Here is a 26,521-nt window from a genome sequence, read left to right on the forward strand (position 1 = left end):
GTACTGTAGTGCAATCTCTTTATCGTGAAAGTGCAGTTTACAAATGTAGATTTTTTTGTTACATAACTGCACTCAAAACCAAACAATTTAAAACTTCAGAGCCTACAAGTCCACTCATTCGTACTTCTTGTTCAGCCAATCGCTAAGACAAACAGGTTTGTTTACATTTACAAGAGATAATGCTGCCTTCTTCTTATTTACAATGTCACCAGGAAGTGAAAACTGCCATTTGCATGGCACTTTTGTAGCCAGCATTGCAAGATATTTATGTGCCAGATATGCGACTACTACTAGAATACAGTGTCCAGTTCTGGTGTCCTCAATTTAAGAAGGGTGTTGAAAAATTGGAGAGGGTTCAGAGAAGAGGCATGAGAATGATTTAATCAACTTGATTGTTTGAGTGATTGGCTGAACAACAAGTAGGTCTGAGTGGACTTGCAGGCTCTAAAATTTTACATTGTTTTATTTTTGAATGCAGTTTTTTGTACATAATTCTACATTTGTAAGTTCAACTTTCATGACAAAGAAATTGTACTACAGTACTTGTATTAGGTGAATTGAAAAATACTATTTTTTTTATAGTTCAAATACTTGTAATCAAAAATAAATATAAAGTAAGCACTGTACACTTTGTATTCTGTATTGTACTTGAAATAAATATATTTGAAAATGTAGAAAGCATCCAAAATATTTAAATAAATGGTATTCTGTTATTGTTTAACAGTGCGATTAGTTACGCGATTAATTGCGATTAATTTTTTTAATCGCTGGACAGGCCAAAAAATAAGTATAGAACCTTTAACTTTAGATGCAAACAGAAATTATGCCCTTGACAAAACAGGCGATGGTAAAACAAAGAGGTTAAAGGTCATCCCTGTGATGGTCATTTCTCACTGGAAGCATCGACTGGTGGTTAGGGGCGTCAGGCCTTAATGCAGAAGGAGGTTGGTAGGGAAGCCTGGGCCTTCCAACTCGATAGGGCTCAGGCCTCGGGTCCTATAAGGGTTACCAAGGGTATGGCCTTAAGGCTGCCCTCCCTGTGCCAATTCCTATCACCCACTCTGTTGTCCAAGTTTTGCAGTCTGTTGTGAAAAAGTAATAGAAAAAGATACTAACTGTACCTTCAGTCTGTCTGGGCACAGCAGGTATGTGTCTCTTGTCCAACAGAAGGCTTCTGCAGCACCCCTCCTCACGAGTGTCCAGGGAAAGTCCTTCTCTCAGCCCCCTTCTGAGCGGTCTGCATTCCTTTTGCACTCCATCTCCATCTGGAGCATGCCCTGCAAGTGCTGCAGCTGGGTGGGGTCATCTGTGCATAGAATTGCTCTTTAACAACTTCAGTTCTAGTGCAGGGCTTATACACCCTGTCACAATTCCTAAAAGGGAGCCACCAGAAACGCAAGAAGAGGCAAGATTAGTGACTTGATATTGACAGACATGCTCTGTTCCATCTTTGACCTATGTATAGAGAACAGGATAAAAACATGTTTCCCGGGTGCCAGAGAGATTATTTCCTGAAGATTGTTTGAGAATCTCCACTAAATATTGGTTATGATATAGACCACAATATTATTAAAGGCAAAGTCATTTTTAAAACGATGGATTTAAGTATTTGGCAAGAGAACTGAAGACTGGGTCAAGACCGGTGATTTTGTCAGAGGTCCTTCTGATGCCAAACGTGAGTGAAGACAGGAGCAGCTACTACTGGAGACCAGTCAATAAAAACACTACAGTGTAGAGAGAACGTGTATAGATTTCAAAAACAGTGGGGAATGCCTGTTATGATAGAAGGCAATTCTGTGGTGTAGACAGTTTACACTTTATCTGCTATGGATGCTTTGCCATGTGGATTAAAGCCTGGCAATACTTGTTAGGTGGGCTTTAAATGAGACAGGAATAGAATAAAGGGGTTGTTCCACTTGGTTCAGTAACCTGACATGTGAATAAAATAGACATTAGTCATTTGGTAACTAAAGATCAATTATATTTGTAAAAGAATATGCATATATGTATCTACCCATAAATACATATATACCTAAGGCTAAAAATCCCAAAATGACCATCTGCAAATATCTGAAGAGCATACAATGGTATAAGATTGTGCAAAGGAAGATGTAGATTAATGTGATGAAATATCTTCTAACTCTGAAATGTATACAGCTGTGGAACTGGTTCCCAAGGGAAATGGTAGAAGCTGCATCTATTGAATCATTTAAAGTAGTCTAGACAAAGCATTCAAGAATACACTGTCGCAAACAACAATGCATTGGCAAGGGAAGGTACCCAGGAGTTTTATTTCCAATTTCTATAGCTTTATGGAGCTCCTCTTAATTTATGAATTAAGGCTACGGATATTTTGCTGAAGATTTTTATAGTTTATTACCCTGTTATGTTTTTGTATAGGTAAAAAAGCACCATGTTAGAGTTATGCGAACATTCTCAATGAAACTGGAACCACAGTGATTCTTATCTGATTTTGGGGTTTCATTTAAAATTTCATTAAATATTGAGCAATCCCATGCGGATTGCAGGTTCTGAATCTAAATCACATAAAATTAGCAAAGAGTCCTGTGGCACCTTATATACTAACAGACGTATTGGAGCATGAGCTTTCATGGGTGAATACCCACTTCGTCGGATGCATGCACGTAAAATTAAACATTTATTCATATCATAAATGTGAAAACAGTGACAATTTAGTCAATTTGCAACTTTAAAGGCAGCCTAGTTAAAGAACACAGATCAGGTACACTATAACCCTGGTCACTTAAACAAGAACTATTGCCTTGTGAATGAACTGAAAGCAACAAATCTGTGCTGCAAGAAGCCCTGCTACAGAAATTAGAGTAATCAAACCCCATGATCATATGGGTCTGTCATGTTTTTGTGACATCATTGCAGAAGAAATACCGGCATAAGCCTGTGCAGCTGAAAAGGAAAAGTAATGTATTGGATGTAGTGTGTTTGTTTGAATGAGTGTCCCTCCTTGCAGTAAGTGCGCCTTTATGATGACATAAAGATTAGTGTGTTATTTATAGCTCCTAAAAATCTTGTAATTCAAATAGTATATATGGAGTAAGTACACAAACTATTTCCTCCCTTAGCTCTTGAGTTTTATTTATTAAGTCTCCATATTCATTGCTAGTACTTTGTAAGACTGGGCCCTATGATAGGACGTTCTCTGGATTTCTCATCATGTTGTGTCTGATCTATTTCAATTTCAATTATAAGCTCCTCAGGAAAAGGATCATTTCTTCCTTAAGTCTCAAACAATGCCAACACACTGTCAGTACTTAACAAATAATGCTGATAAATGTATTAATTGTTATTTAATTACGGGGAGGGTTAGTTTTAACTTGTGGCTAAAACACACAGTACACTTCACAGCTATTGGCTAATCAGTGTATCTCAACCTTGTCAGCTTGGTAATTCCTTATTTGAAGTAATAACTTTTCACAACCCCCCCATGCTATACATTTACTATAACAATAAGAGTAAAAATGTATTAATAATAACAATGATAATACTTTATAAATTTGTGTGTGTATTTCAAGATGCTGACAGAAAATCCTTTACCTTGAAAGGTAAGAATGCACATGGAGTGGGGGACTGAAGTTTTCTTTGCTTTAGATTTTAATACATTTTTCACTGATTAAGGGCCCACTCACTGAGAAAATATACGATATATTTCTGTCAGTTGTATGAATTATATCTATTCCATTATCACTGATATGTCTGTTTTCTGATACCTAGCTATTACTCTGTTTCGTAATGTACAAAAAACAGCAGAAAAGTCAAGTTGGACTCGAGGCTTTCGTACATTAAATTTTGGCTTCAGACATTGCATATATGTGTTTTATTTCCAGTTAAAAGCCTTGAAATCAAAAAGTGGAAAGCCTTTGTACATGAGACCCCCAAGGCATGGGAAGTAATTTTAAAATGCACATGCAGGAGAGACAAGTTGCTAGTGACAAAGTGAGCAGAAAATATGTGTTAAGAATCAAGTTGGATAAAATCAGTTATGTCAACTTTTTAAAAAGTCTGGAAAGTGCATGTTGATAAAGGATGAGGAAAAGAAGCAACTGAGAAGTCTGTTAACAGCTATTATGTTACTGATAGACATGGAGCTGTTCTTCAACTAAATTCGAATCAGGTTAGGCTTTATACTATTATACCAGTGTTTCCCAAACTTGGAACACTGCTTGTGTAGGGAAAGCCCCTAGCAGGCCGGGCCGGTTTGTTTACTTGCCATGTCCGCAGGTCCGGCCGATCGCGGCTCCCACTGACCGCAGTTCACTGCTCCAGGCCAATGGGAGCTGCTGGAAGTGGCATCCAGCACATCCCTCGTCCCACGCCGCTTCCCACAGGCCCCTTTGGCCTGGAGCAGCGAACCGCGGCCAGTGGGAGACGCAATCAGCCGGACCTGCGGACATGGCAAGTAAACAGGCAAGGGCTTTTCCCCACACAAGCAGTGTCCCAGATTTGGGAAACACTGTATTAGACTGACAACATGTCAGTGGTCACACTAATTAACAGCAATGAGTTAAGCTTTTTTAAATTTATTATTTTAATTTTTAACAGAACCCTTGGTTGGACCTTCCTTTCTTTCTTTCCTTGCCCCCTGAGGTTTTTTGGAAGCTTTTACGGTTTTCTACTATAGATTAATAATAAGGTGCTTTTCAAATCTCCATTTGAATTAACTAAGTTCAAAGAACTACTTTTTGTGTGTGTGGTGTGGTGTAGATCCCACTGTAGGTATTCATGCACCTGATGTGCGCAAGACTGGAGTCTTTTGAATAACAATGTCCACCAGGTTGCTCATGGGCCCTGTGTGTCTGTCTGCTCCCATGCGAGGGAATAAAGTGCTGAGTGGCTGTAACCCTCCTTCAGTTACTTCTTATCACCTGTGTCAGCAAGACATAACCCAACAGGTTTCTGACCAGCTACTCTTGTGAGCTCCAAAACTTATATTTCATAGAGAATTTCTGAAGAACTTCATCTTCTCCCCTTCTTCCAATTGAATATCTTCCCTCCCACCAGAAAAAAAAATGTCTTCTTTCTTCTATTTCTCTCTGGCAACCTTCCCATACAACTCCTTGTACAGCGAGGTGAACTCATTGTGGATTCTAAGCTGCTATGGTTCAGATTCTATCGATTCTATTACTGCATCATCCCCCTCACAGATAGACATATAGTCAATGTCTGTTCTGCTTGGGAAAAAGCCAGATCCAAGACAGGTTCTTAGCAAGCTGGCCCTTTTTTCTAATCTTCATTATTTTGTTATACCTTCACCCTTTTTGAGGGACAAGAAGATTTATACTGAAGATCACTTGAGCCTCCACACCTTTGTGTACCTTCTGTAGCCTGGCGTGGCCATCCTTCATCTGTTCCAGCAGGAATATGGCAGAATCCTTTGTCCGGACATGAAGGACAATCAGTGGATTTTTCCCCGCTCCCATCAGGATCTTTTTGAGCCACAGGTCCATATCTCATATCCTTGTTCCAGGTGGCTAGCACATCCTTCTGGATCTGCTCTGGGGACTGGCCTCTTGATCCTGTTTAATAAGTAATCCCCAGTCTGATAACCTGTCTCTTTCTGGAGAATAGAGAGGAAATTAAAGAAATTCTATATAAAAGGGTCAGATGCTGATCAGAGCAATGTTTCAAGCAGTTATAGATGCATTTAGATGACTAAAAGGTCAATAGTCACAGCAGTCACCATGAGGAAGGTCTCACAACTGTTAATGTCCAGCATCCCAAAGGATGTACAATCCACCATAGAGGACCTTCTCTTTGAAGGGAAGAGGCTTTTTAACAGCAGAATGGATTAAGTGCCCCATTCCCTTAAAGACTCATAGGTCACAGTATGGTCCTGAGGAATCTGCACACCAGCTCCCTGCTGAAATCCATACAAATACCAATTCCAGCAGAAGCAGAGACTGCTGGCCTACTCCCAAGGTTGGCAGTCCAAGTACCCACTGAGGAAATGATCCTGATATTCCAAAAGTCACTCATCCTCCTCCTTGGTACCTCTCAGAATCAGCAGGTATGATGGGAGTGTTGGAAGCCACATCACAGCCAATTTAGTACCTGTTTACCAATTTAGTGCCTTCTGAAGTCTTCTTTCCACTGGGTTCAACTATCACAACCAACAAGTAGGTGTTGGACATTGTTTTCCAAGGCTAGTCCATTCATTGCCACTGCTTACCGCTTACACTTCCTTGTCTCTTCTCATGAGATCATGTTGCAAAAAGAAGGTACCAGCCTTGTTGCTTCATCTAGGAGCCATAGAGGAAGTACTTCTGAAGTATAGGGAAGGAGGCTTCAGCTCCTAATATTTCCTTATTCCCAAAGAGAAAGGGAATCTTTGTCTTATCCTAGAGCTGAAGAAACTGAACAAATGTGTTCTGTCTCAACTTCAAAATGGTAATGTTTGCCTCCATTCCATCTCTACAAGTTCAAGAATGGTTCTTGGCTCTATCAAGGTCCACCTCCCAGCAGTCTCAACCTGCCATGCTCCTGTACAGTCATGTTATGTCGTCTTTCCCCCAACAGTATCAAAGTTCCTCAAGAACCTGTCAGAGAACCTGCTCTTTTTTGGGACCTCAGTATCATCCTTTTGATATTCGGGGGGGTTCCTTTAACCCTCTTTCAGAATGCTTCTTACTTATCTCACTCTGATGATGGTTTTCCTAGTTGGTATCAGTTCACACAGGAGAATGAGTGAGCTCCAAGCACTTGTGAGTGACCCTCCTTACACAACATTTCATGGGGACAAGGTTGGTCAGAATTCTATCTGAATCTGTTATTGTACCTGTCTTTTCAAGGCCCCACTCTACATCAGGAGAGAAGTTACCATGCTGGATGTTTCCAGAGCCATACTCTACTATATTCACAGAACCAAACCATTCACTCTGTCTTCTTGTTTATTTCTGTCTATAGCTATCCATTCTTAGGGTATGTCTACACTACGAAATTAGGTCAATTTTATAGAAGTCGATCTTTAGAAATCGATTTTATACAGTCAATTGTGTACGTCCCCACTAAGCGCATTAAGTCGGCGGAGTGCGTCCTCAGTACTGTGGCTAGCATCAACTCACGGAGCAGTGCACTATGGGTAGCTATCCCACAGTTCTCACAGTCTCTGCTGCCCATTGGAATTCTGGGTTAAATTCCCAGTGCCTGATGGGGCAAAAACATTGTTGCTGGTGGTTTTGGGTACGTGCCGTCAGTCTCCCCTCCCTCTGTGAAAGCAACGGCAGACAATCATTTCGCGCCTTTTTTCCTGGGTTACCTGTGCAGACACCGTAGCATGGCAAGCATGGAGCCCGCTCAGCTCACCGCTGCTGTTGTGAGCATTGTAACACCTCTTGCATTATCCTGCAGTATGTGCAGAACCTGGCTAAGAGACACCAGCACAAGGACAATTGTGAGGAGGACATGGACACAGATGTTCCTGAAAGCACGGGCTGTGACAATTGAGACATCATGGTGGCAGCGGAGCTGGTTAATACAGTGGAACGCCGATTCTGGACCTGGCAAACAAGCACAGACTGGTGGGACTGCATAGTTTGCAGGTATGGGATTATTCACAGTGGCTGTGAAACTTTCATATGCATATGGCCACTTTCCTTGAATGTTGTGAGTTGATTTCCCCCATCCTGAAGCGCAGGAATACCAAGATGAGAGTTGCCCTGACAATTGAGAAGCGAGTGGCAATAGCCCTGTGGAAGCTTGCAACACCTGCTACCGGTCAGTCGGGAATCAGTTTGGAGTGGGAAAATCTACTGTGGGGACTGCTGTGATCCAAGTAGCCAGTGCAGTCACTGACATTCTGTTATCAAGGGTAATGACTCTGGGAAATGTGGAGGTCATAGTGGATGGCTTTGCTGCAGTGGCATTCCCTAACTGTGGTAGGGTGATAGACAGAACGCATATCCCTATCTTGGCACTGGACCATGTTGCCAACCAGTATGTAAACCGCAAGGGGTACTTCTCAATGGTGCTGCAAGCACTCGTGGATCACAGGGGACGTTTCACCGACATCAGCGTGGGATGGCCGGGAAAGATGCATAACGCTTGCATCTTTAGGAACTCTGGGCTGTTTGAGCAGCTGTAAGAAGGGGTTTACTTTCCAGACCAGAAAGTGCAGAATGGTGGTAGAATGTGCCTTTGGACATTTAAAAGATCGCTGGCACTGTTTGCTGACTAACCAACATTCCCATTTTGATTGCTGCTTGCTGTGTGCTCCATAATATCTGTGAGAATAAAGAGGAGATGTTTATGGTGGGGTGGGAGGTTGAGGCAAAGCACCTGGTGGCCGATTTTGAGCAGCCAGACACCAGGGCAATTAGAAGAGCACAGCTAGGCGTGCTGTGCCTCAGAAAGGCCTTGAAAATCAGTTTCGTGACTGGCCAGGCTACGGTGTGACAGTTGTGTGTGTTTCTCGTTGATGCAAACCCAGCCCCTTTGTTGATTTTAATTCCCTGTAAGCCAACCACCCTCGCCCCTTCAATTGCAGCTGGCAAAGGAAATAAAGTAACTATTGTTTTGAAACCATGCATTCTTTCTTTATTAATTAAAAAAAAAGTGAGGTAACTGACGTGGTAGCCCGGGTGGGGTTGGGTGGGAGAAGAGGGAAGGACAAGGTCACATTGCTTATTGTAACCACACTACAAATCAAAACTCTTTGAATGACAGCCTTCTTTTGCTTAGGCCATCCTCTAGAATGGAGTGGCTGGGTGTCCAGAGTTTCGTCCCCCTCCCCCCATGTTCTTTGGTGTCTGTGTGAGGAGGATAATGAACTTGGGGAGGAGGGCAGGTCGAGATGCGGGGGGGGGGGTCCTGTTCTCTTGTTGGCTTTCCTGCAGCTCCAACGGATGTCTCATCATGTCCATTTGCTCCCCCATTAGCCTCAGTATCGCCTCCTGCCTCTGCTCATCATGCTTACTTAATGCTTTCCTGGCCTCTGCCACTGAATGCCACCAAGCATTCAGCTGTGCCCTATCCGTGCGGGAGGACTACATGAGCTTGAAAATATGTCATCGCGAGTGCGTTTTTTTCACCTTCTAATCTGTGATAACCTCAGGGACAGAGATGATAGGGGGACCATAGACATATTTGCACCTGCAGGGGGATAAAAAGGGAGAGTAAAATTTAAGATGATGCATTTCTGAAAACAAAAGGGAGACTCTTTCACAGTGAAGCAAGCAATTCACAGCAGATAGCATGTGCTTTAGGTACAAGATCACATTTTGCCTTTTTTATTGAACTCCTGCTGGTTATGGTGACACATCACACAGGGCAGGGCAACAGAATTCGGTTTCCAGGCAGTCATGGTAAGCCAAGGAGCACGCGAGGTTGGCTTCTTATGCCTTTATAACACATGGGAATGGTTTCAAACTGCAGCGCCCTCCTTTCCCATAGCAAGCAATGCTGGTTGGGTTTCGCATTTAAAAGAAGGGGCTGCAGTTTTCAGGTGGATGTGCAGCACACACCTTCCCCCCCCAACCCCCACGTGGCTATTCTCCAGGATGATCCCTTTTAGCCAAGCGTGAACAGCCCAGCATGAATGGAGTCCTTTTACTATTCCCTTACAAAAATTCCCCTATTTCAACCAGGTCACCATGAATGATATCACTCTCCTGAGGCTAACAGAGAAATATATAGACCAAATGTTGCTTGAATGCGACCAAAACCCAGGATCTTCACTGCCATGCTTTGTGCTTCAACGATTCCAGACTACTTGCTGGGCATGGTAGAGTGCCCTACTGTGGAAGATGAAATAAGGCAGCCCTCCCCAGAAATCTTCTGCAGAGTATTTCCAGGAGAGCTTCATGGAGATGTCCCTGGAGGATTCTCGCTCCATCCCCAGACACGGTAACAGACTTTTCCAGTAGCTGTACTGGCCGCAAATGCATCCCAATTCTTCAGGGAAAATCAAACATTAAACACTATTGCTTTTAAACTCTGTACTGTAGTTACAACTGTGCCCTCACCAGAGGTGCCTTCTCCAGCATCAGGTTTGGGGATCCTGCCTTGGGAGGGTATTGGCTCCAGGGTGATGAAAAGGTCCTGGCTGCCAGGGAGAATGGATTCACCACTTTCCTGCTGCGCATTCTTCTCCTCTTCTTCCTCATCCATAAAATCATCCTCCCTGTTGCGTGAGACTCACCCCTTGCAGGTGTCCACAGACAATGGTGGAGTAGTGGTAGGGTCCGTGCCCTAGAATGCCATGCAGCTGATCATACAAGCGGCATGTATGGGGATCTGACCCGGAGGAACCCTTTGCCTCCTTTGTCTTTTGGTAGGCTTGCCTGAGCTCCTTAACTTTCATGCAGCACTGCTGTGTGTCCCTGTTGTAGCCTCTTTCCACCACACCCTGTGCAATTTTGGCATATATATTAGCATTTCTTCGTTTTGATCGGAGTTCGACCTACACAGATTCTTCTCCCCATACAGCAATTAGATCCAGTGTCTCCCTTTTGGTCCATGCTGGAGCTCATTTGTGATTCTGGGGGGACTGCATGGTCATCTGTGCTGCTCAGCTCGCCATGCTAACCAAACGGGAAATGAAAGTGCTGTCCAGAGCAGTCACGTTGGAGCGCTCTGGGATAGTTCCTGGAGGCCAATACCATTGAATTGCATCTGCACTACCCCAAATTCGACCCAGCAAGGTCGATTTTAGCGCTACTCCCCTCACCGGGGAGGAGTACAGAAGTCAATTTTAAGAGCCCTTTATGTCAACGGAACAGGGTTGGTTGTGTAGACACATTCATTTTAAAATCGACTTAACGCAGCTAAATTCCACCTTACCCCGTAGTGTAGACCAGGGCTAAGGGTTAGCACATTTCATCACAGAGGATATCTAAGTGGATAACACAGTGTATCTTGGCATGTTATCAGTTGGCTAGTGTACCTCTCTCCCGCCAGATCTCAAAGCTCAAATGGCGTCCTTTGCTTGCCTTAGAAATGTGTCAATATCCAAAATCTGCAAGGCATCTGTATAGAGTAAACCACTGATCACTGTCAAATATTATGCATTGGACTTAGCCACCTGGGGAGATGCTAAATTTAAGAGAAGAGTATTGCAATCACTGTTCAACAGATGCAGCTGACACTCCTCATTCCACCATCCAGAGGACTAATACTTACCAGTCACCTTGGTGGGATCCACACTGACATGTACTTAAAGAAGAAAACATGGTTACTTACTCTACAGTCACCGTGGGTCTTCAAGTTGTTGTCAGTGTGGATCTAGGACCAACCCTCCATCCCCACTTTTGGAGTCCTCAGCTAATGTGGGTTTTGAAATGCAAGGGAACTAAGGGAGAGTTGTGGCTGCTCCTCCCCTTATGCCCTCACACTGGTCCATAAAGAGGCACAACAAGGTAATTGCATGGCCTCAACAGATACAACTATTCAAAATATTCCTGTCTTGCATGCATGAAGTGCATGTGCACATAAAATGGGCTCTTCGCTGACTACACCACCTTGAAGAATTTCAGTGACTAAAGAGTAAGTAACTGTTCTTATTTTTGTGTAAGAAGGGGAAAAAACAGACTGTTCTAACAGCTTATTTTGGTGCAGCTTAGTCCATAGCAGTTTCATAGCTTGTGTTCTTTCAGGGTTGGAAAATTTCAACCATATTGGCTCTCCAGGAGTTTCCCACTCTTCCAGAGCTGAGTACAAATATTGGCAAGGAATTAAAAAAAATATTGCCCCTCTTGAGACAACAATCAGCATTGAAGAATGATGTATTTCCACCAATATCTGAAGAGACAAATTCCGTCTGGGGTTTCTGGTTATGACATGATTTCGTGGCATCACTGTGTCACCAGATGGGATCATAATCTGTTACAATATAATTTAGTTTTTTGCTAACATATGTTTGTTTAAAAATACAAATTCTAGGCCTCTTCCTGCTCCACTGCCCTCTATCTTGCATTGCTTAAAAAATGAAAATTCAAGGTGCTGGCCACTGCAAAGGCATTTTACTAAATTCCTTCTACAGTAGGCTATGTCTCTAATAGCCAGTGTAAGGTGGTAAATTCAGAATGTTACTTTACTGGATGGCATACACTGACCATCATTTGTGCTTCATATGAAGACACAATATGCGTTATGCTGGTGGTGTGACTTCCTCCACAGACGTTTAGTAGAGTAGAGTAGAGAGCCAATGCTTGGGATAGGTTGAAGGTGTCAGATTAGTACCCTTTGTTTACCACACTGTATCGTTTAACACAATTACATTTTGTTTTATAGACCCAAAAGTATAACATAATAGTTAAACACCAGGTATTAATGTGAAAAATAAAACCTGTGGAATTTCTATTGGACATTTTAAAATGTCCTTTCTTTACTGTCTTAAGAAATAAAAAAATATTTCTTACAGTTAAGTCCTGTTCCATTTGTCATACACTGATTTATTTCTCTTCCACAAACCATCTAGTCAGAGTTTTGTTTGTTTCCTTGTTTGTCAAAATCATCACTGAATAATGATGTAAATCATAGTTTTAGGATTTGTTAGCTTGAACTCACTCCTGATAGATCAGTTTTCCTTCTGCAGTAGTAGAGGGTAAAATACCACAGGATATGCTTTTGTTCTTTTTTCTTTTTTTATTTCCTGGCAACAGAGTGATGAATTAAGAAAATGGAAAGATAGATCAGGTAGATAATCCAGGAAACGTTCACCACTATAGTAGGGCTTTCTTAATGTAGGAGAACTGTGGACCTAAACTATTGAAGTGTGAACTGCAAAGGGAGAAAATAAGTTTTTCCTTTTTTAAGGCTTCTTTATTATTTACAAACAAGTCCTAAAAGCCAGGTCTAAATGAGAAATTCTGCTAGGGTTTTACATTAGAAATTTAGGTCTTGTCTGCCCTGGAACTCTGTGAACAACTGGAGAACTAACAGATGTACTTCACAAAAGACCGAAGGTTAACACTTGAGAGGGGAAGGACTTTTTTTAGACTTTTAAAAACTCATTTTTTGTTGTTGTTTGTGTTAATGTTTGTGTGAAAGGGTATCTTTGTTAAAGATTCAATATCTCCCTTTCAATGAAGGGGTGAAAAAGCAAAGGTCTCAGTTACATCCGACAAGTATTTCACTAAAACCAAAAAAGGTCCTGTCACGGAGTCACTGGGCGATGCTCTGGAACTGCTCCCCACCAAGCCAGTCAGGACTTTGGGGAGCCTCCTCTCCCTTGGAGCAGACTTGTTCAGGGCAAGAAGCTCACACAGCTTCACCTCCTGGGTCTCTCCTTGGAGCATTCAGCATCCTCTGCCCCTCCGTGCGCTTCCCACAGCGAGTCCACCCCAGCGGGGTCCTGGGGAAGCCACCGGGTTCTGCACCCCCACTTTGCAGTCAGACGTGACTCTCAGCCAGCCAGTAACACAGAGGTTTATTCGATGACAGGAACAGGGTCTAAAACAGAGCTTGTAGATACAGCGAACCGGACCCCTCGGCTGGGTCCATTCTGTGGGGCAGTGAGCCAGACCCCCAGGTCTGCCCTCTGCCCTTGACCCCAGCCAGCTCCAGACTAACAACCCCTCCCAGCCCCGCCTCTCTCCTCAGCCCCTTTCCCGGGCCAGGAGGTCACCTGATCCCTTTGTCTCCAACACCTTCAGCTGGCACCTTTGCAGGGGAGGGGCCCAGGCCATCAGTTGCTAGGAGACAGTGTCAGGCATTTAGGTGCACTGGCCCTTTGCTCTGCCAGATACTTAAGAACTGCCATGGGGACACTGAGGCACCAACACAGTACTCAGAGAAAACATTAAGAACTTTCCCAGTTCGTCACAGGTCCATACTTGATTTTTTTGATATTCTTTGAGAGAGAAAAAAAGTGGTGGTGGGTGGAGGAGAGAACCTGGTTATCTTTCTTTCAATGGGAGGGATCTTTAGCACTTACCTTAATGCCTCATTAATAAGCAAATAAGGCACAAGCCCATTTAAAAAAATATATCTTGCTGGTTACTTTTTCCAATATCCTTTTCTCTGTTCTCACAGTTTGAGGTTACAGTCAGTATTAATGTCTTGTATGTTCAAGCTTATTTGTTAAAATATGTATTAAATCTGGTACAGCAGTTCTGGCAATAGAAAAGTAGATCTCCATAGATAATTATATTTTCCATGCATCTTAATACATATATTGATATATAGTGTTATCAGATAGACTAAATATTACAGTAATCAAGTGATAGCAGTTGTGTGGGACTTGAGCACGGAACACTGTCAGAAATTGACAAACAACCAGACACAGCTTGTTGGTTTAATTGCCATTGAGATATTTGTGCCAAGTTCAGGATTACCCAACCAGTTATTAAGAGTGTTGTGCTCTCATTTGTCTTTTATCACACATTAAATGTTTTTAATGAAACATTTTTTATTTAAATGAACCATGGCAGGACTTTTTTGCATTCTGCAAACAAATAGCAGACTCACATAACGGAGTTACCATCACTCTTTAATGGAGAGGAATCTGTTTTCCTATGAATGAACAAGTGCATCCTGGCTAAACCTGATTAGTTAGTGAGGTGGCACCTGAGGCAGGAGATATAGAATGTGGCTTGGGAGACAAGGAGAAAAGACAGGCCAGAAGCAGGGAGGTGTGGAGACCCCAGGCTCAGAGGAAGGCCTTGTGGTCACCGTCCTGTATAAGGGGCAGAGAACTGGAGAGGACCACGGCGGAAGGAAGCAAGGGCCTGCAGAGTGATAAAGTGGATGTTTCCTGCCAATCTTAATGAGTGCTGGGGTGAAGGAAGGCCAGGTGAGCAGCCTTATGACCACCTTCCCATACAAGGGTTGGGGAGCTCAGATGTGAAGGACGCAAGACAGACAGACGTTTGCATTATTGTGTCATTTGAGCCTTTGAACTCTATTAGGGCTGGTCCACACTGGGGGCGGGGGGGAATCGATCTTAGATATGCAACTTCAGCTACGTGAATAAGGTAGCTGAAGTCGAATATCTAAGATCGAATTACTCACCCGTCCAGACGGCGTGGGATCGATGTCCGCAGCTCTTCGTGTCGATTCCGGAACTCCGTTGGGGTTGATGGAGTTCCGGAATCGATATATCGATCCCCGAGCGCGCTTATATCGTGTCTAGATTAGACGCGATATATCGATCCCTGAGCAATCGATTTTAACCCGCCGATACGGCGGGTAGTCTGGACGTACCCTTAGAGGATGATGGGTATAAGCCAGTGTCCTCTCAATTTGAAGGAAGATTAGGAACTGAAGAGTTGAAAGTGACAAAAGGCAAAAGAGATATGTTGTGTTACAATATGAGACTTTAGTTTATGCCGTTGAGATGTGTATAATAGTAAATTACCCCATGACCAGGGTATTTTCAGCCCAAGAAAATGCTGATGAAGTGTTTGGAGGGACTCTGAAAGGTGGGGAACTGAGGCCAGCCACCAGCAGAGCACATTCTTGCATGAGCGAGCACCTGAGGATGGCTTGGCATGTTATAGTTGTATTTGAGTTGTCTCAAAAAAATTTTAAGTGTAGGGACAGTAAGTCAGAATTATAGATGAAGATGTGTGTTGTAGATGATTTCATCCAGCCAATGTGAGGTTTCTTCCCTGTCTTGCCTTTTCTCATCCTCAATCAAACTATCATTAAAAATTCACCTTCAGGCAAAGTCCAAGCATGGACAATTTTAGCATAAAGATGAATGTTTCTTAAAGTTATGAGCAATTAACTAGAACTGTTAAACTGCAAAAACAGTTGGCAAACATTTGTTCAAATTCAAATTGGCTGTCTGGTGCAACCATATTTGTGCCTCTTTATATTCATTATTTGGAAATATCTGCATGAAGGGTTTTTGTTCACATGAAAGTTTGATGAATGCCTGTTGTTTGTACAAACAGTCCTATTTGCATGCCCAAGGTATTTGGACATGAAGCAATATATTTCCTAAGTGATTAATCACAGGCCACTTAGGAAGAATCAGTAAAATGATCAGTTACTGAATGACCAATAGGCTAATCATTGTTCATGTAAACTAGTTAGGGAAGACGCAACTCAGGATTGGTTTGTTAATTTTCCTTTTTATAAATGGTTAATTTGATATATTTTCAGTGAGTAACTGCAATTCTTGAGAAATGTGGGGGTGCATAGCTTTTGGGCATATTCTCCATGCTACCAAATCTCAGATCTTGTCTACCTGGGGATATTTACTGGCATAATTATATTGGTATAAGTATATCTTGTAATTATACCAGCATAGCGCCCCATGTGGACGATCATATTTCAGTATGAGTGTCCTCACAGGGAATTATACCAGTGTAATTATGCCAATAAATGTCTGCATGTAGACAGGACCTCAGAGTCAGGACGTTTGTTTTGACATTATAGTTGATTGGAGTACATTTTCAACCTATCATTACTGGGCGTTGTGCACATAATTCCTCCACACCCTGAGCTGATGTGTGTATAAGTACAAAGGGTAAATTTACTTTGAGATGGGCAAGTGGCAGAACAGAGCAAGCATGTATCTCAAATACCAAGGAATAGCTCGCAGAATACTTTGAAAAGGGAGTGTCCATCTGCAGTAGTATCCATGCCTCTGTCTCAGTATCCAAATGGTTTAACACTTAGATATTTTGTAGCAATTTTGTTCACAACTCAGCGTTTGTCATTGTGAGTGTGGAACTGGAGCAGGCACGTCTTCTGACTCTATCCAGATATGAAAATTACTTAGGGTCTGTTAAAAGAGAGCAAGATGGGTTCAGTAAGATCAGTATATAAATATATACACATGCTTGTATGATGTGCTTTGGCTGCTGGAATGGATGAGTGGAAAGATGGGGGGGCAATTTGATATAATTTTAAGCAAATTTCAGGTGGCTCTAATTTACTCCAGGAACCAATCTGGTTTCTGGCCAGCCCCAGGAGCCTAATGCCACAAAGGCATTGCATTTCCATCTTTGCCTCCCTTACCTTAGGACTATGCCTAACCCAAGAGTCCAGAGTCTCTGTACCAATATCCTTACCTTTGACCTAAAATAAGTACTATTTTGTCATCAGTAATCTCAAAATGTAAATATAACACACATTATTTTCTTAGATTATAAATTCTTTGGGGCAGAGATAGTTTCTGCTTTTTTGCATCTGACTAAGTGGGTATTCACCCACGAAAGCTCATGCTCCAAAACGTCTGTTAGTCTATAAGGCGCCACAGGATTCTTTGCTGCTTTTACAGATCCAGACTAACACGGCTACCCCTCTGATACTTTGTGCTTTTTTGTTTTTGTACAGAGTCTAGAACAATGGGGCCTCAAACTTGTTTATGCCTTTGGGCACTGCCATAATAGAAGGACAAAAGAATAAGAATAAGATTTAATGGAGCCCTTCTTTAAAACAATTATAAAAATATGTAGGTACATGTTAATCTGCTTCAAATACAGCATATCATACATAATCAACTGTGTGATGGACTTTTCCTATTAAAGTATATTTTACATTATTTTCAAAAAAGAGCTTTTATGAGTATTTTAACAAAAGCGACTACTTCAGTTGGTAAATATATTACCGGATAATATTTCCAGCTTAACAATATACTTTAAAATATTTTAGATACTGAAATCAAGATAACAATAACTAATCAGGCTGAAGGAGAGAGCCGTGAACGCAAATACATTTGTTTGCTTGTTTTTATCTGACGTTTTTATTATTCATTTTTTCCATCTGTAAAAACTTGGTACTTCCTGGTTCACTGAAGGTATCTGAGACTATAACTTCATACTAGAGTTCTTGGTGTGATCCATGTAATATATAATATTTATGATTCCACAGAATAATCTTCACTGAACCAGGAAGTAATAAATGAAGTTTGCAGAGAGGCATAAGAATGGTTTAAAAGTTAGTCTGATTTAAAAATGCTTTCCTGTGCTGAACCTCCTTCACAGCATAGATGGAGGAATAAGCGCAGAAACCTGGGCTTCACCCCATTTTAGTTTTAGCTTAGTACGTTTTCTCTAATGTTTAATAATCGTATAGCTGAACCATTCCAGGAGGGGTACTAGGCAACACTCTTATCAGGGAAATATACTTGGAATCCTCTTTGTTATTATTTTATCAATCAATTTATGTTTGTTTTGTTAAAAAATTACCCAAAAAGATGACAGAAAAATTTGTTTTCATACAACAAGGAAACATACATGAACATATGTACATGAGAACAAATTAAATGTGTCCCCTGTCTCAACAAGTGTTTTATTAATATACTTAGGACAGGGCATGAATTGGGCCGATACAAATGGGCAGAGTTCCACTCCTTCGCTCTCCCATTTGATCTCTGATTGAGGACGTTGGCAGCATCAGTCTGAATATCCAATTTTACAGCTCTTCAATCCTGAGGCCCATTGCATCTGCAAACATGTATACTTTTCATTTACTCAGGATGCTTACCCTTATATTTAAAACAAGAAGCAATTAACTGAAAGAATCATTTTGCTTCTATGGAGCAATATTTTAAAGGCCATTTGATCTAGATATATGCTTATGAAGCAGCATTAAAGTTTTCAGTCTTGTGCTCTCAACACCAGATTCTGATGCTGTTGTTCACACTGAGTAGTTCCTTATGCAGCTGATAGCACTGTTGATTTCAATGTGAGTAAAGGTGGCAAAATCTGGCCGTCATCAGTTAATAAAGTGACACATTCAGGCTCCCAAGAATGTTTGTTTTTAATTTTCATTAAATGTAAATCCTTTACATCTCTTTCCCAGTCTCAAACCAAGATCGTGATGAAAGCAGATTAGCTGTACGTTGAGCTGGAGAAGTATGGAGTGCTGATTGTTGGTACACAGAAATGTGGAGATGGAGGGGGCAGCATCAGCTGAGGGAGGTTGTCTGACTTCCACCAACATGGTTCACAATTTATTGGGTTACATGATGCATCTTACAGAAAGGCGACAGTTCCTGTGCTGCCCATTATGAATATCATTAGTGTTATTTTGTAGCTCAGTGTTTGGATTACACAGCAGTAATTGGCATAAAAGTGAACAGAAATAAAATAAGAGTTATTTTTACAGTTATGTATCAGCACATACAATATTTATTTGTCCTTCAGTGTCAAGAAATCAATGTAACTTGTTTGTTATCTTGACTATCCCAGACCAATAGGTCTTGTGGTTTAACCTGTCATGAAACTGTCACACTTCAAAAAAATTGTTTACTTTTTTTTTTTAATGTATTGGTGTTCTTGGTTTCAAGAGAGAAAATTGATTTTAGATAGGCACACAAAGCAGTGTGGCTTGGTCAGAATGAATGGAATGATTCACGGTTATAAGCGCAGACATGCTGGAGGAAGAATATTTTCAGAAAAATTATTAAACTTTGGAGTCTCCAGGTCTTTCATGTGCCCCATTATTTGCCAGTGATGGCTGAGAGACCTGTGTTTGTCTTGTTTGAAGCCTTATGAGAGATGTGATGATGTTGGCATCTGTTCCCAAACCATAGAACTTCATGTTTTCCCAACTAGGAAAGCAAAAGACATTCTTCATATAGAGATACTATATAATGCTCTGCTGTTTTATTATCATGATAAAACACCTGAAAAAGAGGTAGAAATAGAACAACTTTGTAATGTTTTCAAAAAGTTTTCCACTTGTATAATCAGCTTGCAGATACTGATTAGTTAAGCCTCTTAATATCTCTTTGAGAAAGATAGGTATCCCTATTTTACAGTGGGGCAAACTGAGGCACAGAGAAATTAAAATACTTTATTCAAGGTCATACAGAAAATTAATGGGAAAACCAGGAACAGAACCCAGCAGTTTTTACTTCTATTGTTGTGCTCTAACTAATTGGTCACATTCCCTTCCTGTTGTGAATTCTTGATGATTGTAATTAGTAATCCATTCTACAAATATTCTCTACCATGTAAATGTTATGTTGAAGTCTTAATGTGGAGCCTGATGATATGAGATGCTCGGCATTTTCTGCAATATACTTAAGTGCTTGGCTTTCATTGACTCAATTGAAGCTGATGATGCTGAGCAACTTGAAGAATCAGGTCCTTAGTATTAAAAACAAACAAACAAAACCCACCTTGGCCCAATATCATTAAAGCACATCCAAAAGTAGCAGGCTTTGTGAAAACATAAAAATTCCAAATTCCAGTTTTAGAGTAGAATATAATGCATCTCCTTTGTAACCGTTGCACTGTTGCATTTACAGATTGTACACATTTTAGTGCAAAACCAGCTAAACTTTTTATCTGTTCTTAAAAGTTATCCATATTTATCCATTAGAGCAGAGGTGGGCAAACTGCAGCCTGCGGGCCATATCCGGCCTGTGGGACCCTCCTGCCCAGCCCCTGAGCTCCTGGCCCACGAGGCTAATCCCTGGTCCCTCCCCTGCTGTTCCCTCCCACCCCCACAGCCTCAGCTGACCCCACTACTGGCACAATGCTTTGGCTGGTGGGGCTGCAGAGCTGCGACCTGACCCGGTGCTCTATGCTGTGCGGTGGCATGGCTGGCTCCAGCTGGGCGGCATGGCTGGCTCCAGCTGGGCAGCACGGCTGCCTCCTGTGATGCTCTGGGCGGTGCAGATGTAGCGCTGCCAGCCACTGGTGCTCCAGGCAGCGCTGTAAGGGGGCAGGGAGCAGGGGGGGTTGGATAGAGGGCATGGGAGTTTCGGGGTGGTTGTCAGGGGCAGGGGTGTGGATAGGGGTCGGGGTGGTCAGAGGGCGGGGAACAGGATGGTTTAATGGGGGCAGGGGTCCTGGGGGGGGAGGGAGTTGGAAAAGAGAGAAGATTGGAAGGGACCGTATGGGCATTCAGGGGCAGAGGTTCCGGGGGCGGTCAGGGGACAGGGAGAAGGGGTGGTTGGATGAGGCAGGGATCCCAGGGCGAGGGGAAGTCAGGAATGAGAGGAGGGGTTGGATGGGGCACTGGGGGGCAGTCAGGGACAGGCGATCTAGGGGTGGTCAGGGAACAGGGAATGGGTGGTGGTGGATGGGACCGGGGTCCCAGAATGGCCGTCAGGGGACAGGGAACGGGAAGGTTGGGTGGGGCAGGGGCCCGGGGGGACTGTCAGAGGGCAAGAAGCAGGGTGGGTCGGATAGGGGGCAGGGGCCGGGCCACGCCTGGCTGTTTGGGGAGGCACATCCTCTCCTAATCAACCCTCCATACAATTTCGGAAACCCGATGTGGCCCTCAGGCCAAAAAGTTTGCCCACCCCTGCGTTAGAGAGACTATCCTAGCATTTTTCTTATACAGGCTTTGGTCTGTCATGTCCATAATCCTGCTCTTGCTTCCCAGTATTCAGTTAACTCTTTATAAGAAACTGCTCATATTTTGAGGTTGCTTGTGTTCTTTATGACATAGGTGCAAAGTAAATGCCACATATGTGGACAAAACCATCTTGGAAGTTGATGTCTAATCTGAATTTGCATAGACAAGAATATTTTCTTATGTATTTATTCTTTAATGTGTTGGTTTTTCTATGCTCTTCAAAACAGAGTTGTTTGTCTAATTCTATGCCGTTTTCCTCTTGTACAGGGAATGTAGTGGTGAGTTACCATGTATGCACTAAAAGAAAACTGCTTGGATAGACACCAGACCCATAATGTTGCTCATAGTAGGCAGGCACCATATATTTATATGTAAAATTGTCAGAAAACTCATACAACTGGTGCCTTGCTTATGCATGAGTAATGTCCTGTGTGTCTTTATAGCTGATTATGGATGCCTAGAGGGATCCTCCTTAGTGCTGCTAATGATTATCTCTTGCTCACCAAATATTCAATTTGTAAGTTTATTAACAGTTCTGTATTCATTTTAATGAAGAAGACTGGGTATATTCTACAACAGATGAAGTATTCAAGTTGCGCAAATATTCTTCAGACACTACAATTTAGATCTGTATAACTTTTGATGAAGATCAGAAACAGGTTTCAGCTAACTAAAGTGTTTGCCGCCTAAAGCAGTGTGTAGGCATTTTTTGTAGCTTCAGAACATTATCCTGATTCGTATTTTGATAAAGATTTCATAATATATTAGCTTGACATATGAGCTGTTTTTTTGTAACATTTCAGTACTATGTGTAGTGCAAGCTTCTCTTTTCATAAATTATGTTATTTAAAGAATGGGCACTCCTTGATCAATCCTGATGGATTTCCTGGAAGACACAAGAAAGCACTTTCTGGAATAAATAAGTCTTCTCCCCAGAGTGAAACAGGAGAGACTGAGAGTGAGCATTTGCATCTCCTGATTTCTTACTACTTTTCCCTACTGTATGTTTTGTTGCTTTTTTTTGAACTACTAAACCTAAGGCTTGTCTACATGAACATTTAGTGTATGGCAAGCTGGTGCATGAATCTAACTCACTAGGCTGCTTAATCTTACTGTTCATGTGAACCCTGCTGACACACTAAAAGTTTGTTAATTCGCTTTAATTTTACCCCCCTTTCACAGAATCATAGAGGTTAAAAATGGAAAAGAACTCCAGTGTCTGGCCAACACAGGGTTTGTCCCCTACAGTATATTTGCCAGTACTTTGTCAAGTAGCTTTAAGTGACAGGAGAGCTTCTTCCACAATATGATAGAACACCAGTTAAGAAGTATTTCCTGGTAACAGCCCATTTACTTTTTCTCAATTTCATGGCATTGTTCTTAGTTATGTTCTCATTCCTTCCGTGACGCATCACTTGCTTACCCTGCCAGGGGACCATAATAGTTGTTACTGGGAAGTGTGTTAAAAAAAGAAGCAACAATATTATGTGTATATAAATATATTAAAATTGTGTCTGTTTGAAAATGTCCCTCTCCCACATCCTCACCATGGTGCGTGTGTTCTTAGACTGTAAGCTGTTCAAAGCAGGGTCCAAGATGTGTCTTAATATATGTTTCTACAACACCTAGCACAGTGGAGCTCCCATCCTGAATAGGACCTCTGGGCACTCTTGCAGTACAAACATTAATAATAACGATGATAGATTACACAAAAAAGGAGGCAGTTGATTAAGTAGCCTCTTGACATAATTGAAGTGTAAGTGCCATAAAGAAATACAACTGCTTTGAAGAAAACAGGTTGAATATTTTGGAAATCAAATTATAGAAATGTCTCTTCCTGAAAGTATGTTACAGACTAAGGTAGCAAGACAAAAAGCTTCTAGATTACCTTTTCTGAGTTATGCCCGATTTTCCAGAAACTGTATTTTTAAGGAAAAAGAGCCCTAATCTACAACTTGGTTATGCTCCAGACCCAAGAGGAAATGGATTATAGCAGTTGTGACTGTGACGAGCAGATGTTTTGGTTGGACTAGCTATCAACCATCTGACTCATCATAAATCCTCAATTCCCGTAAATTCCCAGTTTTCATTTACAATAGGTAGGATGCAGGAAAACAATGCTTTTAAATTAAAAATATAAAATGTAGTTTTGGTATTAACAGTTAACCACTATCCATATTAATTTACAAAAGGATAAATTTTTGTGAAAGAGATGCAGCTGTTCCAGTAAAATGTACAACTGAAGGGTATTTGTGAATGATAGCTTCATTAGCTGTGAATGAAAGCCAGCACATGATCATTTAGATAGTGCTAATTAATATAAATTGAAATACAGTTCAATTATATCTTCCTTTTTGGTTCCTATGTTATTTGGTGTCCCTTATTTAAGCTTCCAAGGAAAGACCTTTTTTTTTCTTTGAATGGCTCAGAACCACACTTTTCATAACTTTCGTATTGGTTTTGTATTTTCACAAAACCTGGAGACTTTTTGTAGTTTTCAGGATTTACCGGTAGATAATCATCCTGATTCTTATTTACTAAAGTTCTAACATGGGTGTGCAATATAAATGACAACTGAGAGTTGTGACTTTTCTTCCAGTTTGTCAAAAACTTAAAAATTGCACTTACATCTGAAATGTTTTACCTGCTGTTTTAAGTAGCACTGAAGGTGACTAACTGAAAGAGACTAGAGGAAAATCCGTCTTTTTCGTTTAGTTTCTTTACATTGTGCATTGACAGCACTTTTATAGTCATTTTCACTGACTTCCTGTGCAGTCTATTTTCTCTATTGTGTGAGTTTTTCACATTGAAATGGGAGAGAGCACATTTTTTAAAGTAGGAATGTATAATTGTAAAAAAAGCCACTTAAATTGTTGGAGGGACATCCTGGAACTAGTTTTAATTCTATGTATTTTTTTAAGTGGGCTAGATTTCAAGTTGTTTAAAATGTCCCTTTAAGATACTTTGTATTACTGAGAACTTGGTATTTTTACTTACTACCATGTGCTTTATCCAAGAATCTCAGAAACATTGTCATTATGTCACACAATACTTTTGTGATGTAGAGAAGGATTATTATCTCCATTTTACAGATGGGGAACTGAATATAAATAATACCCACCTTTTATAAAGTTTCTAATGAAAGAAGCTATATAAATGCTAAGTATTATTATTTTTAGCCTAACTAGTGTAACTACAGATGCTATTATTCATTATAAAAATTCCATTCATAATTCATGAAAGCGTCTGATTCTATTCTGAAATGTATGAGCTACTTGCTTTAACAACATCCCGTGGCAGCAAGTTCCATGGTTAATTATATGTTGTGCAAAAGATTGTTTCATTTTAAATATTCAGAATGTGTTGCCATTTACGTTTGAGTACCTTTTTCTTTTTGTATTCTGGAAATGGGAAAAATACTGAAGAAACAAAATTTGCTTATGACACTGAGGAAGATACAGTAATAAGAAAGTATATTCTCTAAATATATCATTCTTTCTGAAACTAAATTAAAAATAATAATAATGGTGCTTTTGCTTTGTTATTTTACTTAGTCTGTTGTATTAGTTCTGTTTTGCCTATTCTTTGAGACTAAAACACATGTACAAAATGTAGACAGACGGGGAAATAATGTCTGGTTATGCTTGGTACAAAACATAAAAACATCCTTGGCCTTTTGACTCTGGTGATCCTTGCGAGGGAGCTGCCTTTGTCCTGTGAAAAGATAATTGTTTCCCAACACAAACACTGAATATCAAGTCATCCAATCATTAACAGCTCTGTAGAGATGCAGCTCTGAGGGGTTAAATCTTGACTGGCACAGACACATCAAAAAGGTCCATTAATTAAAAAGCCAGATTTTTTTTCCCCATAGTTTATCTGTGCAACATGTGTTTTCAATTTAGTTTTATAAACAGCAGTTGTAACCGATATACTAAGGTTGAATGCAGTTCCACCAAGCGGATTGTTGCTTAAATAAAAGTAAAGTACAGTATGAAAGAAATAAACAGTGTGCTATTCTATATAAAAGGACTTAATTATAATAATGTTTGATAGTCTGACATAAAGTAAATGTGCACTTAGGTCCAGCCAATCTATACAAAAATGACCTTTTTGTGACTTTGTATTGTGATAGCTCTGGGGCCATCCTGTGTTGGCCAGGGTGAGCCACAGGTCAGCCAGTTTCATAACAGCTCTGTAACAGTTACTGTATTATGGTACTTTTTAAACCTTTTTTGGAGAGTTAAGCATATTGTGTTTGTAACTGACCTTTTTTATACTGTATATTTGAAAAATGACAATCTGAAATGTAGTAGACAATGTCAGTTTCTTTCCACAAACTTGTACTGAATTTAGCTATTTTAATATTCAGTGCAATGCCATGTTGGCAGAAGTAGTTGCACCATTAACTAGTTACTATTATATTATTTTGTATTATATTACATTGTATTCATGTAAAATTATATATTTTAAAAATTCATCCACAATGAAAGTCCCTATTAAATGCTATTATTAATAGTCATAATAATTCTTGCTAATTTTCATTTAGTTTCCTGATAGATGTTTTTATATCTCAGTCTTTTTGGAGTCCTTTTGATCACTGAGCTCTTGAAGGAAGGAAGGTAGAGCTAGATGGTATATTCTAGAAGCTGTACATGTACTGTCACATTGTATTGAGTGTGTGGGTGGAGAGGTGAATTTTTGATCTATTTGAGCATTAACAATACTCATGTGGGATTTTAACTGTTCAATTTTGCCTTGCCGTTGTGCAGCCAATTAAAGCATGTGTTCTCTGCTAATGTGAGCATGGTGTTTGACACGGGTTTCTAGCATAAAAGAATTTGTGGTCCTGGAGATACCCTGAATATGAAAATGGTAAATGTACTCTATACCTTGCATCATGTGACAAATGCTTATCAATTAAAACAAGATCCTTTTGATCCTTAGACTCTACTGCTTAATCCGTTTTAACACTTCTGTTCATCTGATTAGTGTGACTTAGCAAGTTAACAGGGACAACACAGTTAATATTGCACTTAGACTTCAGGAGTGAAAGACGTTAATTGTCTCAAATTTTTACTAGCCATGAAAATATATGCAGTACTGGGGGGAGGTTTTGTGTACTGTGATCACTATTGTTGTGTTGTAGATCAGAACTATGCCACACAGTGGAGAAATATCTGAAAAAACACTGTCAGCTCTTTCTTATTGTTTTGTGTAATATGGCCAGCCTGTTCTAAGGCCCTGCCACACTACAGTTTTTAACTGTCCATATTTTTCC

At 40.9% G+C, this 26,521-nt stretch overlaps 1 protein-coding gene across 1 annotated transcript in view; it reads left to right on the top strand.

Moving 5' to 3' along the window:
• Positions 1-26,521, top strand: part of BABAM2 (BRISC and BRCA1 A complex member 2) — a 341,856-nt gene that overhangs the window by 171,422 nt on the left and 143,913 nt on the right.

This window comes from Gopherus evgoodei, chromosome 3 (genome assembly GCF_007399415.2).
Source record: "Gopherus evgoodei ecotype Sinaloan lineage chromosome 3, rGopEvg1_v1.p, whole genome shotgun sequence".
Lineage (NCBI taxonomy): Eukaryota > Metazoa > Chordata > Testudines > Testudinidae > Gopherus > Gopherus evgoodei.